Below are 17286 nucleotides of genomic sequence, written 5' to 3'. Positions count from 1 at the left end.
GAAATTATCGATACGTCGGAGACGTATCAAAGGGCGAGGAGAATCAGAAGGCGGAAGCAAGAGGTCGCATCGGCCCCCTCGTAGGTCTCCCTCCCCACCACCTAGCGGTGGAGGCGGAGGTGGAGGCGGTGGCTGGAGATCTCGCTCACGCTCAAAATCCCCCCGCAATGGCTCGCGTGATGCGCGGGAACGTCTCAATGAATACAAAACTGACTACATCGGCCCAAAGTGCTTTGGCAGGATGATTCGAGAGGAACCAAAGCCAAGGATGAACCTCAAGCTACCCGGAAACCTGAAGAACTATGATCGCACCGAAAGGCCGGATACCTGGATCGAGGATTACTACAATGCAGTGACCTTCGCCGGAGGAACCCCTAACATCGCTTGCCGCATGCTTCAGCTGTACCTTGTAGGTCCAGCCCGGATCTGGCTCAGCGACCTCGAGAAGAACTCCATCTTTTGCTGGTTTGACCTGAAGACAGCCTTCGAAAAGCACTTCAGGGGCACCTACAAGAGACCTGCCACGACAAGCGACCTACAGGCATGTATCCAGAAGAAGGGCGAAACATCAAGAAACTTTCTCACACGATGGTTGGCAACCAGGAACGAGTGCGAAAACGTGGATAATACCACATCCATGCACGCCTTCATAGGTGGATTGCAGAGAGGAGGACTGCTGCGGCACAAGCTCACTTGCTTGGTCAATGCAAACAAACTGACTTTAGATGATATGATCACCATCGCCAGCGATCACACTGCCGCTGATGACGACGCAGGCGGAGATCTCGCGGCTACAGCAATTCCCCTGCATCAGCAAAAGAAGAACCGTGATAACGGTAACAGCAGCGCCAGCAAGCGGAAAAATCCCACTGATGACCAGAAGAGTGGCGGATCCGAAATGGTTGCCATGGCTTTTCAGCGCGGAGGTCAAGGAGGCGGAAGAGGCCGCGACCGTGGAGGCGGAGCTGGCAGGGGCCAGCAGCGTGGTGATGAGGTCACTGCTGCCGGAACCCGCGCCCCCAAAACCTACGAAGAGTACAGAGACATGCCCTGCCTGGCCCATCTGGATCCGGCTACAGGGAAGTCCACTCACACTAACCGCAACTGCAAGTGGGTCAACGATCTCAAATCTGACCCGGAAGCAAGATACAAGCGAGCTCGGAAGCACCGCCCACGCGGCAAAGGAGGCAAGGGCAATAACAAGGACAAAGAGGAAGACAGTTTCGAGGCAATAGATGAGGATGATGCTTCGCCGGATCCCAAGGAAGGATCCGCAGCTAAACCCAACCCCTTCGTCAAAAAGAGCGCGGGTGCGTACCACACCTTCCTCGGAACCCCAACAGTCTGTGCCAGCAAGTCAGCTCTCCGGATCCTGAACGCCACAGTTCGGGCTGTGCCGCAGTATGTCAGGTGGTCGGAAACTTCGTGTACGTTTGGCATATAGGATCATCCTACTGTCATCCCGAAAGAGTGCTATGCCTTGGTTGTAAATCCCCGCATTGACGGGTATGATTTCTCCAAGTGCCTCATGGACGGCGGAGCCAGCTTGAACATCATGTACCTGGAGACTCTGGAGCGGATGAACCTTATCAAGGAACAGCTCAAACACAACACCACTAAATTTCATGGTGTGGTTCCGGGTAAAAAGGCAAACTCCCTTGGCAGCATCAGACTTCCCGTGGCCTTCGGCGATATCAATAATTTCCGCGAAGAAAAAATCACGTTTGAGGTCGTGCCCTTCAAGAGCTCCTACCATGTCATCTTCGGCAGGCCCACCTACCACAAATTTCACGCAAGAGCGTGCTACATCTACAACAAGCTCAAGATTCCGGGTCCCAATGATATGATTAGCGTATCCGGAGACTACAAGAAGACTCACGAGTGCGAGTTAGGCGAAGCCGCCTTCGCAGAGTCTGTGATATCTGGAGAGGAGCTGCAAGGCTATAGAGCCGCGGTGGATCCAAAAGAAATGCACACCACCAAGAAGCAGATCTCCGAACAGAAAACCTCGTTCAAGGCCGCGATAGAGACCAAGAAAATCGACTTCAAGGAAGGAGATACCACTAAGCAGGTCTCGGTCGGATCCAACATGTACCCAAAATAGGAAGACGCGCTCGTCGAGTTCCTCCGCGCTAACATGGACATCTTCGCATGGCAGCCTTCTAACATGTCCGGAGTACCTAGGGAACTCGCCGAGCACTACCTCAATATAAATCCGGGGGCTAAACCGGTGAAGCAAGCTATGCGACACTTTGGAGATAAGAAGCGCCGTGCCATAGAAATGGAATTAGCAAAGTTACTAGAGGCAGGTTTTGTAGTAGAAGTTATCCATACTGATTGGGTCGCAAATCCCGTCCTTGTACCCAAAAAGAATTCTGAAATACTAAGAATGTGCATCGATTACTCCGACTTGAATAAGCATTGTCCGAAGGATCCGTTCCCCTTGCCGCGCATTGACCAGGTCATTGATTCGACGGCAGGGGCGGAACTTCTGTGTTTTCTTGACGCATATTCCGGGTATCACCAGATCCGGATGAAGAAGTCCGACCAAAAGGCGACCTCGTTCATCACCCCATTTGGCACTTACTGCTATGTTAGCATGCCTTTTGGTTTGAAAAATGCAGGTGCCACCTACCAACGTACGATGCAGCGGTGCTTGAAGGACCAAATTGGCCGGAACGTACACGCTTACGTCGACGACATCGCGGTCATGACCCGGAAAGGATCCAACTTGATCAGCGACCTCACAGAAACCTTTGAGAACCTCCGACGGTACAAGATGTGCAACGACTAACTGGTTGTGTTGCAGCAATCAGTAGGTTTGTTAGCCGTCTTGGCGAGAAGGCGCTACCTCCGTACAAGCTGCTAAAGAAAACAGACAAATTTGTCTGGGACGACGCAGCAGATGCAGCACTTCAAGGGTTGAAGGAAATTCTCACCTCCCCACCTATCCTAGAAGCTCCGAAAGAGTCAGAGCCCATGCTCCTTTACCTGGCAGCTACCAACAGAGTCATCAGTCTCGTCATCGTGGTGGAGCGAAAGGAAGAAGGTCACGAGTATGGAGTCCAAAGGCCAGTCTATTACATTAGCGAGGTACTGACGGAATCCAAACAAAGATATCCTCACTTTCAAAAGCTAGCCTACGGCGTATTCCTAGGCAGCAGGAAGCTCAGACACTACTTCCAGGAGCATCCAGTAACAGTCGTGAGCAAGGCCCCGCTGTCAACGATTCTCAACAACGCTGACGCAACAGGACGCACAGCAAAATGGGGCATTGAATTATCTTCCTTCGACATCAACTACAAAGCCAGGACTGCGATCAAGTCCCAGATCTTGGCAGATTTCGTTGCAGATTGGACAGAAGCTCCGGATGCAAATCTGGAGCCGGAACCAGAAACATGGGTTATGAACTTCGATGGATCCAAGCATCATCAAGGCTCAGGAGCCGGAGTCACCCTGAAGTCCCCTACCGGAGAAGAACTGCAATACGTTCTACAGAGTCACTTCGAAGCTACAAATAACATGGCAGAATACGAGGCTCTACTACACGGTCTGCGCATCGCTAAGGAAATTGGGATCAAGCACATCATTTGCTGCGGAGATTCCGACCTGGTGGCACAACAAGTAGCCGGAACTCGGAATGCCGTAAACTCCGTCATGGCGGCTTACAGAGACGAAGTTGACGAGATCGCTAAATGCTTCCTCGGATACGAAGTCAAGTACGTCAGGAGAGACGATAACGGAGCGGCAGACATGCTATCCAAGCTCGGATCCGGCAGGAAACCAATTCCGCCTGGTATTTTCCTGGAGCATCTACGGATACCCTCGGTGAAGGGCGCTAACCCGGAAAACCCAAACGTGGCAGTATCTCCGGCTAGGGAAGTGATGGCTATCATTCCGGCTTGGACACAGCCGTTCCTGGACTACCTCATCAATCAGAAGTTGCCAGAGGACGAGGTCCTCGCACGACAGATCATCAGAAGAGCAAGGTCCTACACAATCGTTGACGGACAGCTCTACAAACGAAGCGCGACTGGGGTATTTCTCAAATGCGTCTCCAATCAAGACGGCATTGAAATCCTCAGGGAGATCCATGCAGGGGATTGCGGGCATCATGCCGCCCCCAGGTCCCTCGTTGCAAAAGCTTTTCGGCTCGGATTTTACTGGCTCACAGCTAAAGAAGACGCTGACAAGCTGGTAAAAACTTGCCGAGGTTGCCAGTACTATGCTACTGAAACAAACGCTCCAGCCCAAGAGCTGAAGACCATTCCTATCACCTGGCCGTTTGCGGTCTGGGGGCTCGATATGGTTGGAAAGTTAAAGAAATCATCTCCTGGCGGTTTTGAGTACCTCCTGGTCGCTGTTGACAAGTTCAGTAAGTGGATCGAGGCAAAGCCAGTGAGAAAAGCCGATGGTGCTACGACACTAAAATTTGTTTGCAGCCTCGTGACGAGATTCGGCATCCCGCACAGCATAATCACAGATAATGGCACAAACTTCGCACATGGAGAATTGAAGGATTACTGCCATGACGTAGGGATCCGGCTTGACCTCGCATCTGTGGCCCATCCACAATCCAATGGTCAGGTCGAAAGAGCCAACGGCCTCATACTATCCGGGATTAACCCACGCCTCAAAGAACCGCTGCGATGCGCAGCCGGAGCTGGGGCTGAGGAGTTAGACTCTGTTTTGTGGAGTTTACGAACAACCCCAAACAGGTCAACCGGATTTACCCCGTTCTTCCTGGTATACGGATCCGAAGCCGTGCTCCCCTCCGACATCATCCATGATTCACCGCGAGTCTCCGCCTACAATGAAGAAACTGCTGACGAGGCCAGACAACTATCTGTGGACCTGATCGAAGAAGCTCGGAATTTAGCTGACCAACGTTCCACCATCTACCAGCAGAAGCTCCGACGCTACCATAGCCGTCGAGTTCGGAATCGCTCGTTCATGGCCGGAGATGTGGTCCTCCGCCTTCGCCAGGTGAAACACCATAAATTGCAATCCCCATGGGAAGGACCCTTTGTCGTTAGCAAAGTGCTGCACAACGGATCATACTACATTGTCGATTTCCGGGAGCTAAAGGATAGACCTGCTAACTGGTACCGGAAACGCAAGCGAGAGGATCCGGATGACATATACGATGAAACAGAACGTCCCTGGAACATTGCACAGCTACGTCCTTTCCACACTTAGCAAAATTCTCGAATTACATACCCTGTAATAGTTATACATGATCAATGAAATAAAGCATATGGTTCACTCTTTGAGTGTTTTACCTCCTTTACTTATTCATTTTTAGATCGTGTATGTTTTCCGACTAAAACCGCAGAGCTGGATCTTTCCGCCTAGGCGTGTATGCAAGTTGTGATTTTTCAAAATCGTCCTTTAGGACGTGAGCTTAAGTTTTCTGGCGGAAATGTTTTTTGTTGCGAACTCATGGATTCCTGGTAGCGACTTCCGGCACCTGCGCTGGGGGCTTGTTTCCGCGGTTATTGACGGATCGCCATTGGGCTTCGTCGCCGCTGGCGAGCGTTTCCGGCTAAAGGTCCTCCGGCTCGTGGAAGGTCAAATGAGCAAGCCGGAAAACACAAAACCAGCACTTGCTTTCAACAAACGAAAGATGCAAATAAAATTTAAACGGATAGCAGGATAAGTTTTTTCCGCCCATGCATAAGTGTTTCGTCCCTAGCTACTTAAGAATTTAAGTTATATTACAAACCCACTCCGGGGCCAAAATGATTCATCTGTTTGATTGTTCGACAGGGTTCACTCGGAGGACTGATCCTCATCAGAAGCAATGTAGGCAGAGCCATCGCCAGAGTCGTCGCCGGAGCCCTCCTCGGAATGACCAACGCTTGACCCGGAGCCTTCCTCGCCGCCTTCCTCAGCACCTTCTTCTTCTTCATCCTCCGTGTCAGAGAAACCCTCGGGAAGATCGTGCTTGTTATACCAGAACGAGTGGTTAACTCGCCCAACAAACAGTCGATCATATCCTTGGATCTCCGCGAGAATGGCTCTCATGTTGGTGCCCTTGGGAGTTCCGCGCGCAACATCCGCAAACTTCATGGTTGGGAAGTGCGCTTTGCACGTCGCCAACGCGAGGGAAGCAACTCTGCGGGTGGAAGACTCCTGCCAATCCTTGATGAGTTCCGGCACCTGCCGCATCAGCTTGGACATGGTGTCGATCATCGTGGTTTTGGCTCTCTTCAGGGACAACGATTTGGCTACTCCGCGACATGCCTCGAAGAGGTCATCAATTGAATTCCGCGCCTCATCATACGCTTCAGTCCTTTTGAGGGTTGAATCTTTGGTCCATTCGAAGCCAAGACTCGCTGCGAAAAGCACGATCAGTTTCTTCCACGGACAAAGCAAAGTATGAGGAAGCCGGAGTTAAACAAAAAAGGTCCTTACGGAAAATCATCTTGTCAATAGCCTCCGCCTCCACCTCTTGACTCTTATTCTTCGCCGCTAAGGTCTGGACCCTTTGCTGGCTCTTTTTAAGATTATCAGCAAGATTCGCCATTTCCTGAGCATGCTTCTCCAAGATTTCCTTCTTCTTCGTGGCTTCCTTCTCGGAGGATTCTTTCAGGAAGTTCTTGAGAGACTCATTCTCAGCCTCCAAAACTTCGATCTTGGCGGAAAGGGTGTCGATGGAGGGACGCTTGGCGATCTCTTCTGTAAGGCGGAAAACCATACAATTATACACTATGTTTGTTCATAATAAGACACGCGAGCAACCCGGAGTTCTTACCTTCGTAATTTTTTACGCGGGTCTCCAGGATTGATATAGCTTTCTGGCTATTCGCGGCGTTCTGGCGCAGCCCTTCAATCTCTATCATTTGCTCCAGCACATGGACGCGCAGATCTTCGTGCAGTTTCCGCGTGTTCTGAGAAGCAGGCAGTAGTTAGCCGGAAATTCAAAATTCTGGGGGCTAGCGAGAAGTTTAAATCCTTAGATTGAGAAAATTCTAAATTTCCGCTAAGGTGCGCATTTAAAAGCATTGGCTCACACATGTTACTCGGAAAAATGTCCAACCCAACGCTTGGGGGCTGGTGTTACCTGGCGCACGTTCTTGTGCTTGGCGAAGAAAATCTTGAGACCACTTTCTAGGTCGTTCAGTTCTTGCTCTTCCGTGTTCGCAGGCCCCCACACTTGGTCCATCATGGCGGAAATCTCCGCGTGGCGCTGTGAGAGGGGGACTATTTGCAGAACCGGAAAGAGATGAGGGTGAGTCTGGGGCGTGCCAGTGGCACGACTTAGGGATAACATCTTCTCAACTTCATCAGCCGGAGCTTTATCTGAGGTAACAGTAGGCTGTTCAGGCGGAGGTGCGGGCGAGGACGCGCCCTTGCCGGAATTGCCTTTGCGGGATTCGGCAGTTGGTTCCTCCAGGAGATCATCAAGGTTGATGACATCCTTGGGATCCGGCTTGGTGGTGGAAGAGGCCTTGGGTGGAACCTCCACTTCCGGTGTGACGGGCACAGAAGCCGGAGATGGCTTCGCCTTCTTCTTGGGGATCCTGGGGGCTGGCTTTCGGAGCTTTTTTTGAAAAATAAAGGAGGCATAACATTTAGCATATGCTGATTCACAGTAGCAAAAGAATTTTCAGACGGAAGTCAAGCGCTTACCCGGATAACTGGTGAATGTTGGGTTGAGCTCGGTTGCTGGTATCGATGAGTTTGAGGCGCTTCTTCTCCGCCTCCTCCTTTCGGGTAGCCGCGGTGGTAGGCACTTCGCGGACACGTTTAGCGGCTGGGCTGGAGGAAGCACCCCTTTTTCCTTTTGGAGGGACGCGGAGTTTCGGGAACTTCCGCGTCGGACGCGACCTCCGGGTCGGTGTTGCCCGCATGAGGGACTCGGAGGAGAGTTCCGAGATCGTTTTCCTCGAGGGCCTCGAGCTAAGTCACCCAGCCAACACTTAGACAAATTTAGCAAAAACTGAAAAAGGAATCAACAGTTGAGTCAAGGAAACATACCGCGGTCCCGGAGCCGTTAGTGTGAATATCCATATTGCACACGTGGATCTTGAGATCACGTGGAATTTTGATCAGCACCTGGAGCCGCCTGTCCAAGGCGTCGGCGGAGAGGTTGTCTTTAGAGGCGCGCATGGTATCGTCGCGCCCCGTGTACTGGAACAGCAGGCGGTCCCGATGTTGTAGGGGCTAGATCCGCTTAGTGAACCAGGACATAGTGAGGTCTTTCCCCGACAAGCCCTCGTTCGTTAGCTTGCAGATCCGCCTAATTGCCCGAGTCAATTGAGGTGACTCGGATAGATGGGGACATTGAGTCCAGGCTGGGGTCTCGCTGGGGGGGGGGGGCCGTCCTTGTGTTGACTGCCAAAACCCACCGGCGGGCAGCGGCCTTGTCAACACCGTAGAGCCGGGAAGAGCCTAGAGCTGCGGCTGGCTGAGACCCCTCCGAGCGACGGCCCGCAATGCTCTTCTGGTCACACGCGGCGTTGCGAAGTGCAAGGGCGTGCCACCTGACCTATACCCGGTCGGGGAAGGTGATGAGGATGCCTCGCTTAGTTTCTGCGGGGCATACATGTAAACGTTAAATACGAGCCTCGATCGGCTCTCAGGTAATCCTGTGAATCGGCTCAAAGAGCCGATCCACCCATGATCCGTACGGGGTGCACGAATACTTGGTGGTCCTGCTTGATCAAGATGAAGCTAATGAGATCTACGACGATTTAGGGTTTTCACCGCATAATCGGATCATCCTACTCCGGAGTTGGGCCTTGCGGCCACGCACGGTGCTCGTAAGCCGATCCTAAACAAGGCCAAAAAACCAACATGAAGTTGATCCTAGGAACATCCCGTTTAGGACTTGCGAACGCCACCCTACGTGCCACTTGGATCCTCCCCCTTTGTAAGGCCTAACTATTGCGAGATATTAAACTAATCCTTGTAGAACAAGGAGCAATCGTAACGGATCGAGATCTACTAAATAACGATCAAGCGGGTGCCGCCCCCACACTGAGATAGGCGTGAGGGCGGCTAGATATGCAAGGGTTGCACTACGTAAGCATGCTTAAACGAAGAACAATGCTAACCCTAACACATCTAATGATAACTACGTTGCTCGCCATCAAAAACGCTTCGATACGAGCAACGCATGAACAACGTGGGGCTTGTGCTGCCTAGATCGCAAGATGCGATCTAGGCAGCATGTCGCTTACCGATAGAAACCCTCGAGACGAAGGAGTTGGCGATGCGCCGAGATTGGTTTGTTTTTGGGGTTGAACGTGAGTTGTTGTTTATTCCATAAACCCTAGATACATATTTATAGTCCAGCGGACTTTCTAATGTGGGCATGCACTAAACCGTGCACGACTAAGATTCTATCTCTAAACTAAAATAGATCTAATATGTTACAGATACACGGGCAATTAAGCCCAACAGGCCGATTCATATAATTCTCCACGTATATTTCCTTAAGCCCATCTTGACTGCGGCCCACCTCTGACTCGGTCAAATCTTGGTGATAACACATGCCCCCCTGGTTTTGGAAATAACATTTCCAAAATCATTATGCTTTTCCTTCGAAGGGTCATGTCGTGGCAGAGCAGAGCTGTTGCAATATCCGTCATCATTATGCCCTGTCTTCTCAGCTTCTCTGCAAAATTCGATAGCCCTGGCGTCATCTCCTCGGGAACTTATACATTAAATCCTCACCAGGCTTCTCGTTATTTAACTGTGCCGATTGATTAGCTTTCTTCATCTCCTTCCTCTGTTCCAACCATCGGCACCCCAAAAACCCTTCGCGCACCATGTCTTCTTCCTCCTCTCGCCTCGTCGGGACTTTCCTTTGAATCCTCTTCCCCCGAACCGATGCCAGCACCGAGCCCACAAGAGGCCCATGCGGCCAACATCTTCCGCGCCATTGAGGCCGGGGAGGAGTCAGACCATGACTTCTCCATCTGGTCCGAGGACGACCAGTCCTCGACGGACGGGGAGAGCGACCTCCGTTTCCTCTCCGGCGGGGAATCGGAGGAGGAGAGCGACGACGATCGCTTCTCCTGGGATGACTTCACCTCCTCCGAGGAGGTGGTGGAGGAAGAAGAGGAGGAGGAGGACGATGACGACGACTCCCTCGAGGGCTACCCACCAGCAAAGCGCCTTCGCATGTGGTGGGACGACGACAGCAGCGATGATGAAGACGGGGACGAAGCCCCCGTGGAGGGCTACGGGAGCAGCGACGAGGAGCCCATCGGCGAGCGGTGCCGATGAGAGCTGCGAGGATGACGACGAGGGCAGTGACGGCCCGTAGATAGGTCCCCTAGCATAGGGTCAGTAGTAGCAGATGGGGCAATGTATCCCCTAGTATTTCCTTTTGAGGGCAATTAGCTCTTTATGTAAGAAATCTCGCCTATCAATGAAGAATTGTTCCCCAATTCGAGTTTGCCGATTTCTTCTGAGTTTGATTGAGCCGATTTGCCTCTCCTACTCGACCTTGCCGATTTGTCCTCTTTGCCAATGTGTAATGAGCCGATAACAACGCATCGGTCCTTCGACATTCATCCTTCCATTCTTCAACTCCTTAGCGAACGTTCATCGCTTTGTGAAGAAGGTTGCAACGAGGATCAGCCGATGGTACTTCAATCGGCCTTTTCAATGGAGCACCTACCAGGCCTGTTGCCCCCCGAGTCTCAGCCCAGGCAAAACAGAGACGAGGATACACAAATGAGCTACATAGACCCGGGCTTGATCGTGCGTGGGGAAGCTCCTTATGCGGCGTCAGCCGATTTGAACACAAATCGGCTTCTCCGAGCGGAAAGCCTTAAGGTGGGCTGCCCCCCGAGCTTCTTTAGTTCTTGCTGGCTAGATCGGCTCCTTTCCTTTGGTGAACCTAATGTCATCCATCCTTGACCTGATCCGCCCGCCCATGCTGCTTCTGATATTGTTCTTGAAGAGAGGATCCGAGCTTCCAAAGCTGCTCCATTGAGGAGTTCCTTCATACAAAATCTCCCTTTGTGCTCCATTGACCCTCTGATCGTAACAGTTACTCCCCTTGAGTCGATGGCCATGCATCGGCTTTCATATCCTTAAGTCGATGCCTGCTGCATCGGCTGTGCTCGAAAATTTTCGAATTTTCACTTTTTATTACGGCCAACCTGTGCATCGGCCCCCATATTCCAATACCCATCACCAGAAGATGAGATGCTTCTTATCTACCTGGGTGCCCCCCGAGCCGATTCTGTCAAGAGAATTGATGGTATCGGCTCTGTTGGATAACATGTTGAACCCAGGCAGAATGGTGGGTGAGGATAATTTTGGCCGATTGCTGGAATCGGCCTCCACGTTGCTTGCTCGTTGAAGGTTTTGTAAGTTCCCTTCGTAAATTTTTTTTGGGGCCGATCACAAGGATCAGCCTCTCCTGGTTTGCTCATTGGTTTGATCTTGCTACTTGGTCAGGCTGGATGAAACCAACCCAACCTCTGACTTGATGCGCTTGCTGTCGTCCACCTTGAGTGCTCCGTAGAGTCGTGGAGCGCTAAGCTCTGTCGGCAAGACGAGTACCATGTTTGTGCCAGCCGATGTCTCATCATCGGCTTTCCTCTGTTTGGGGCGCCACTCCATTTTCCGTGGACGACCCTCTTCATCCGAGGTTCGCTGAACCTTTGCGGCCAGATCAGGCCGTGCCTTCCTTAGCGTATGCGGGTACAACCTTTCGGCTTCCTCCGGGCCGCGCAATCGCTGAACCCTGCGCTTTTGGGAACGGCTGAGTCCGTCGGGGCACCACCTTGGCCGGTGGTACTGTCTTCTTCCACTTCTCCCTCGTCTTCTGAATCTTCAAGATCTGCCCAACGAGGTGACTCGGCGCGTTTGCTTTGTGGCGGGAGAGGCCCTAGGCGCTCGAACACGGACACGTTGGCTGCCTCCTTCTTTTTCTGATTGCATTCTGGGCAATTGCCGATTGTGGGCAATCGGCTCATTCCTGAATCCCAGCAGTGTCTGAAGAAGGGGCAGTCCCAATGCCTGGCGTTGTCGTCATGCTCCCTTGATGCTTCCTTGGCATAGCGCTCGTGCTCCTCCTCATCGCGATTCTGCCGATGATGTCTTCTGGCTTCTCTAGCCAAACGATCTTCTCTATCATCGTAATTGGGTCGCCGGCGTTGGTCATACTTGACTAACATATTTGTTGAGGAGGTGATCGAGAGAGGGTCGGCCGATATCTTATATTCTTCACCTCTCCCTCCGTGACATAGCGCTTGCCATCATGATGGAGCCGATCGCGTGGAGCGGCCTCCTCTGTGTCCTTGCTATGAGAGCAGCTGCCCTCATCTCCATCTTTGCCGAGTGGTTTCCGGGTCCTACCATGTTGATGCTTGAACGAGGGACCTGGCTGGCAACCTTCGGGGTAGATGATTTCTACCATGTTAACGGCGGGGAAGGGTTGGGTGTCGACCTTCATGGCGTGCTTGGTTGAAAATTAGCCGCCCCTTCTCTATCGCCGCTTGGATGTGCTGACGCCACACCCGGCGGTCGTTGGTGGCATGGGAAAGCGAGTTGTGGAATTTGCGGTACGGCTTTCCGTTTAGCTCTTTCGCTCGTGGGGAACTTGAGACCTTCGGGAATCGTCAAGCTGTTTCTCCTTGAGCGGGAGGTCGAAGATTTGTTCGGTCTTGGTTATGTCAAAATCAAATCCCCTGGGCGGCCACTGGTGGCTTTACCCATTTGCGGGCCACGGGGTTCCCCCCGAGTCCACTCGGCCACTTGCTATCTCTTGGCCTCCCGCGAGCACTTCATCCTCCTCCGTATCGACCATAACTACTGCACGCTTGAACTTGTCTTGGTACAGGTCGGGGTGGCGCTGTTCATATGCTGATAGTTTCGAACCATGTGCGCCGGCGAGGATAATCTGCTTGGGAGGCCATGTCCTTGAGCTGTGTTGCAAGGCCTGCTACTGCCAACTCGATCGCTTCCTTTTCGGTTATACGAACCGAATAACATCGGTTCCTAAGATTCCTGAAGCGCTGGATGTATTCTGTCACCGTTTCCCGCGCTTCGACGTAGTTGTGCTAGATCGGCAATGCCGGACTCGGAAGCTTCGAATGGTATTGCATATGGAGCTGTTCTTCCAATTGCTTCCAGGAGCTGGATGGAGTTTGCTGGCAAAGAGGTGTACCATCCAAAAGCCGATCCCGTGAGGGACTGTGAAAAGAGCCTCACGCGTAGCTGATCCGACACCGAAGCCGGTCCTAGTTGAGCCAAATATCGGGCGACGTGCTCGATGGAGCTGGAGCCATCTGATCCACTGAATTTGGAGAAGTCGGGGAGCCGATATTTAGGTGGCGGCGGGATCATCTCGTAATCGTCGAGGTACGGCTTGGAATAGCCGACTCGCCCTTCTTTTCGGCATCATGCCGAACTGGTCTCTCGGTATGGTGCGATCGATCCATTGTGCTTGGCCGTAGGAGTTGCACTCGAAGATTCGCCGGGGTGGCGTACTTGGCCTGCCATGTTTGCTTTTCCAGCTACGAGCCGGCTGCGGGAGCTGGGCTCGGGAGTTTCGTCGGTGTGGCGTATTTAGTTAGCCACGTCCGCTCTGTCGCCGACGTTCCCCTGTCTTCGCCGGAGTCCCCGATGTTGTGGCCTGGTTTGTGAGTGCCCGGTCACCACAATCCGGCACATACATGCACGCGTATCCATGAGGGATCTCCTTAGGCGCCTCCATTAAGAGCTCGGTAGTCACTCGGGGTCGCCACCAGTGCCGTAGACGAGGAATGCCGGTGTAGTCGGCACTTCAGCCGGTGCTGCCAACGCAAACGGCGGCGGTGGACGGGACTCGGAATGGCAACTCTCCTTGATGAGTCCCGAGAGCTTGTCCGACGGCGAGTGCCGGTGGCTCATGATCTCTGGATCACGCGCGGAGCGACACGCTCCGGCACGTTGACCAAGTTCTCGAGTGGCGGTGTAGCGAGTGAGCCACCGGGTAGTTGATCTCCTGCCGCGGACCCACGGTGCGTTCCTCCGACGGGGTAGAGAGGTCTATCCCATCGAGTGCACCTTACGGTGAGAACCCCTTCCATCCGATGCCACCGGAACGGGTTCTGCGAAAAGAGCCGATGAGGTCGGCTTCGAGGGTAGCCTTGATCTCGTTGTATTGTTTCTTGAGGTCGTCGGGCGGATCCCCGTAGGTGATCGGCGTGCCGTCCGCCATCTCGGATGTAGATGGCGATGTGGTTGATGTAGACGATTGTCCCACCGGGCGTGCCGAGAATGTGTTGACTGCCAAAACCCACCGGCGGGCAGCGGCCTTGTCAACACCGTAGAGCCGGGAAGAGCCTAGAGCTGCGGCTGGCTGAGACCCCTCCGAGCGACGGCCCGCAATGCTCTTATGGTCACACGCGGCGTTGCGAAGTGCAAGGGCGTGCCACCTGACCTATACACGGTCGAGGAAGGTGATGAGGATGCCTCGCTTAGTTTCCTGCGGGGCATACATGTAAACGTTAAATACGAGCCTCGATCGGCTCTCAGGTAATCCTGTGAATCGGCTCAAAGAGCCGATCCACCCATGATCCGTACGGGGTGCACGAATACTTGGTGGTCCTGCTTGATCAAGATGAAGCTAATGAGATCTACGACGATTTAGGGTTTTCACCGCATAATCGGATCATCCTACTCCGAGGTTGGGCCTTGCGGCCACGCACGGTGCTCGTAAGCCGATCCTAAACAAGGCCAAAAAACCAACATGAAGTTGATCCTAGGAACATCCCGTTTAGGACTTGCGAACGCCACCCTACGTGCCACTCGGATCCTCCCCCTTTGTAAGGCCTAACTATTGCAGATATTAAACTAATCCTTGTAGAACAAGGAGCAATCGTAACGGATCAGATCTACTAAATAACGATCAAGCGGGGTGCCGCCCCCACACCTGAGATAGGCGTGAGGGCGGCTAGATATGCAAGGGTTGCACTACGTAAGCATGCTTAAACGAAGAACAATGCTAACCCTAACACATCTAATGATAACTACGTTGCTCGCCATCAAAAACGCTTCGATACGAGCAACGCATGAACAACGTGGGGCTTGTGCTGCCTAGATCGCAAGATGCGATCTAGGCGGCATGTCGCTTACCTGATAGAAACCCTCGAGACGAAGGAGTTGGCGATGCGCCGAGATTGGTTTGTTTTTGGGGTTGAACGTGAGTTGTTGTTTATTCCATAAACCCTAGATACATATTTATAGTCCAGCGGACTTTCTAATGTGGGCATGCACTAAACCGTGCACGACTAAGATTCTATCTCTAAACTAAAATAGATCTAATATGTTACAGATACACGGGCAATTAAGCCCAACAGGCCGATTCATATAATTCTCCACGTATATTTCCTTAAGCCCATCTTGACTGCGGCCCACCTCTGACTCGGTCAAATCTTGGTGATAACACCTTGAAATCTGGCAGCACCTTTGGGGAAGCCGGATCAGTCACGTCCTTCAAGTAGAAGAAGTTGCCGGACCAGTACCGTACAGACTCATGGCGATCTGTGTGCGGGTACACGCGCTCGGGGCGGAGCTTGAAGGTAACGCCACCGCAGGTGGCCAGCGTGGAAGTCTGTGAAACTTTCTCCTTTTTGACGGAGAAGTAGTACTGGAAGAGGGGAAGTTCTGGGGTTATCCGGAGGTGGCCTTCACACATCGTTGCATGGTTGCTGATGGCCAAGATGCTGTTCGGAGCACTGTCGTGAGGTTGAAGCTCGTAGGCCTTCAGGATTTCCGAGAAGAAATCGCTGGGCGGAAAAGAAAAGCCACGCTCAACGAGCGCCTTGGTCACCACCCACTTTCCGGCTTCGGGAGCAGGACACAGGGCGCCTGGGATCGTACGCCAAGATCCGGGTTTCAGAAAACCCTCCGCCTCAAGGTTGCGGAGTTCGGTCTCCGTGGTGAAGCAGGGCCACCATTTTCCTTTGGCCTCGCTATCTCGCGTGCGAGCCTTTGATTTCTTGGTGGCTGCCTCCTCCACCTTCTTTTCCATTTGTTCAGCACCCGCAGTTTCCTCCGGGTTAGCTGATGATCCTTCAATGTTCTTGCCGGAGTCTTTTCGAGGCTCCAGATGAACTGGGACGAGGGGAGGAGGGGCGGAGGAGATTGGAGTCGCCATGATCGGCTTGGACGAGGGAGGCGGAGTAGAAGAAGACATCTACAAAGAAAATGCGAGTTGGTTAAACTTAGTCGGATCCCATGTTAAATACCCTAGTCATCCCTACCAACTACGGTGAGAAGGCAAAGCTTGAAGGCTTACCGGAATGGCTTCCGCGGTGGTCGAGGTCGCCGGCGGCGAGGTTTCGCTGCGGTGGCTCGCCGGACTTAAGAATACGAAGAACAGCACGCGGCGGCGATGGTGCTCCGGTGATCTTCCGGTGGACTCCGGTGCGGCGGAGGAGGAGCTCGGAGGCGGCGCTGTGCTGAGAGGTGAAAAGGGGGCGAATGGGGTGATTTAGGGTTGAACGGCGGATATTTATAGGCTGAAGAGAAGAGATTTGTGCTCCGCATCCTGTGGTCGGAACGCAAGCGTCGCGCCGTTGGATGGTTGCCACGTGTCAAAAACCCTAAGAGGTAAAAATGGCTAAGGATAAGTTACCGCTCAAATCGCCCGAAAATGGCGCCAAAATTGGCGGAACCGTTTGAACCCTTCGAGGTTCCGGGTAAGAATTTAGTTGCTGACCGTTATCTCAGCAGGGAAGTAATCCGGAGACGTGTTGTAATAATGATGTCGATGGATGAAGTCCCGCGGGATAAGGGTATTTTCCGACCAAGAGTTGGAAAAGAAGAAAATATGAAGTTGGAGTTCTTCAAGTTTCTCCATGTTGCCGAGATTGTCGGAAGACGTGAAGCTTCAGCAAGGCGGAAACAAGAGGTGAATCTCGGAGAACTCTGGGGGCTACTGTTGTGGGTATACTTCATGGGTGTACCATCGACAGTGCCTAGATCCGGCAAGCCCGGGTGGCCCACAGACGGTGATGTGGCATGTGGCCCATCGGGAGGCCCAGTTGCTGTTGATCATGAAGGATGAAGTCCAGCCCAGGATAAGGAAGCCGGATCCTAACCGACCTTCGGAGGAAGCCGGATCCGTGAAGGCCCATGAGGAACCCGGATCCAGTACGACGTAGATGGAAGGCGGATCCTTGACGTACACGACAAGACATTGTACCGTAGTTAGGCAACCTGTAATCCGGCTAGGACTCTCCATGTAAACCCTAGATTCGTGCGTCTTTATAAGCCGGATCATGGGAGCCCTAGAGGCACAACCACAACTCATTGTAACAACGCGAA

Source organism: Lolium rigidum, chromosome 6 (assembly GCF_022539505.1).
Source record: "Lolium rigidum isolate FL_2022 chromosome 6, APGP_CSIRO_Lrig_0.1, whole genome shotgun sequence".
Taxonomy (NCBI): Eukaryota; Viridiplantae; Streptophyta; class Magnoliopsida; order Poales; family Poaceae; genus Lolium; species Lolium rigidum.
Note: the sequence above shows the minus strand (reverse complement) of the source record.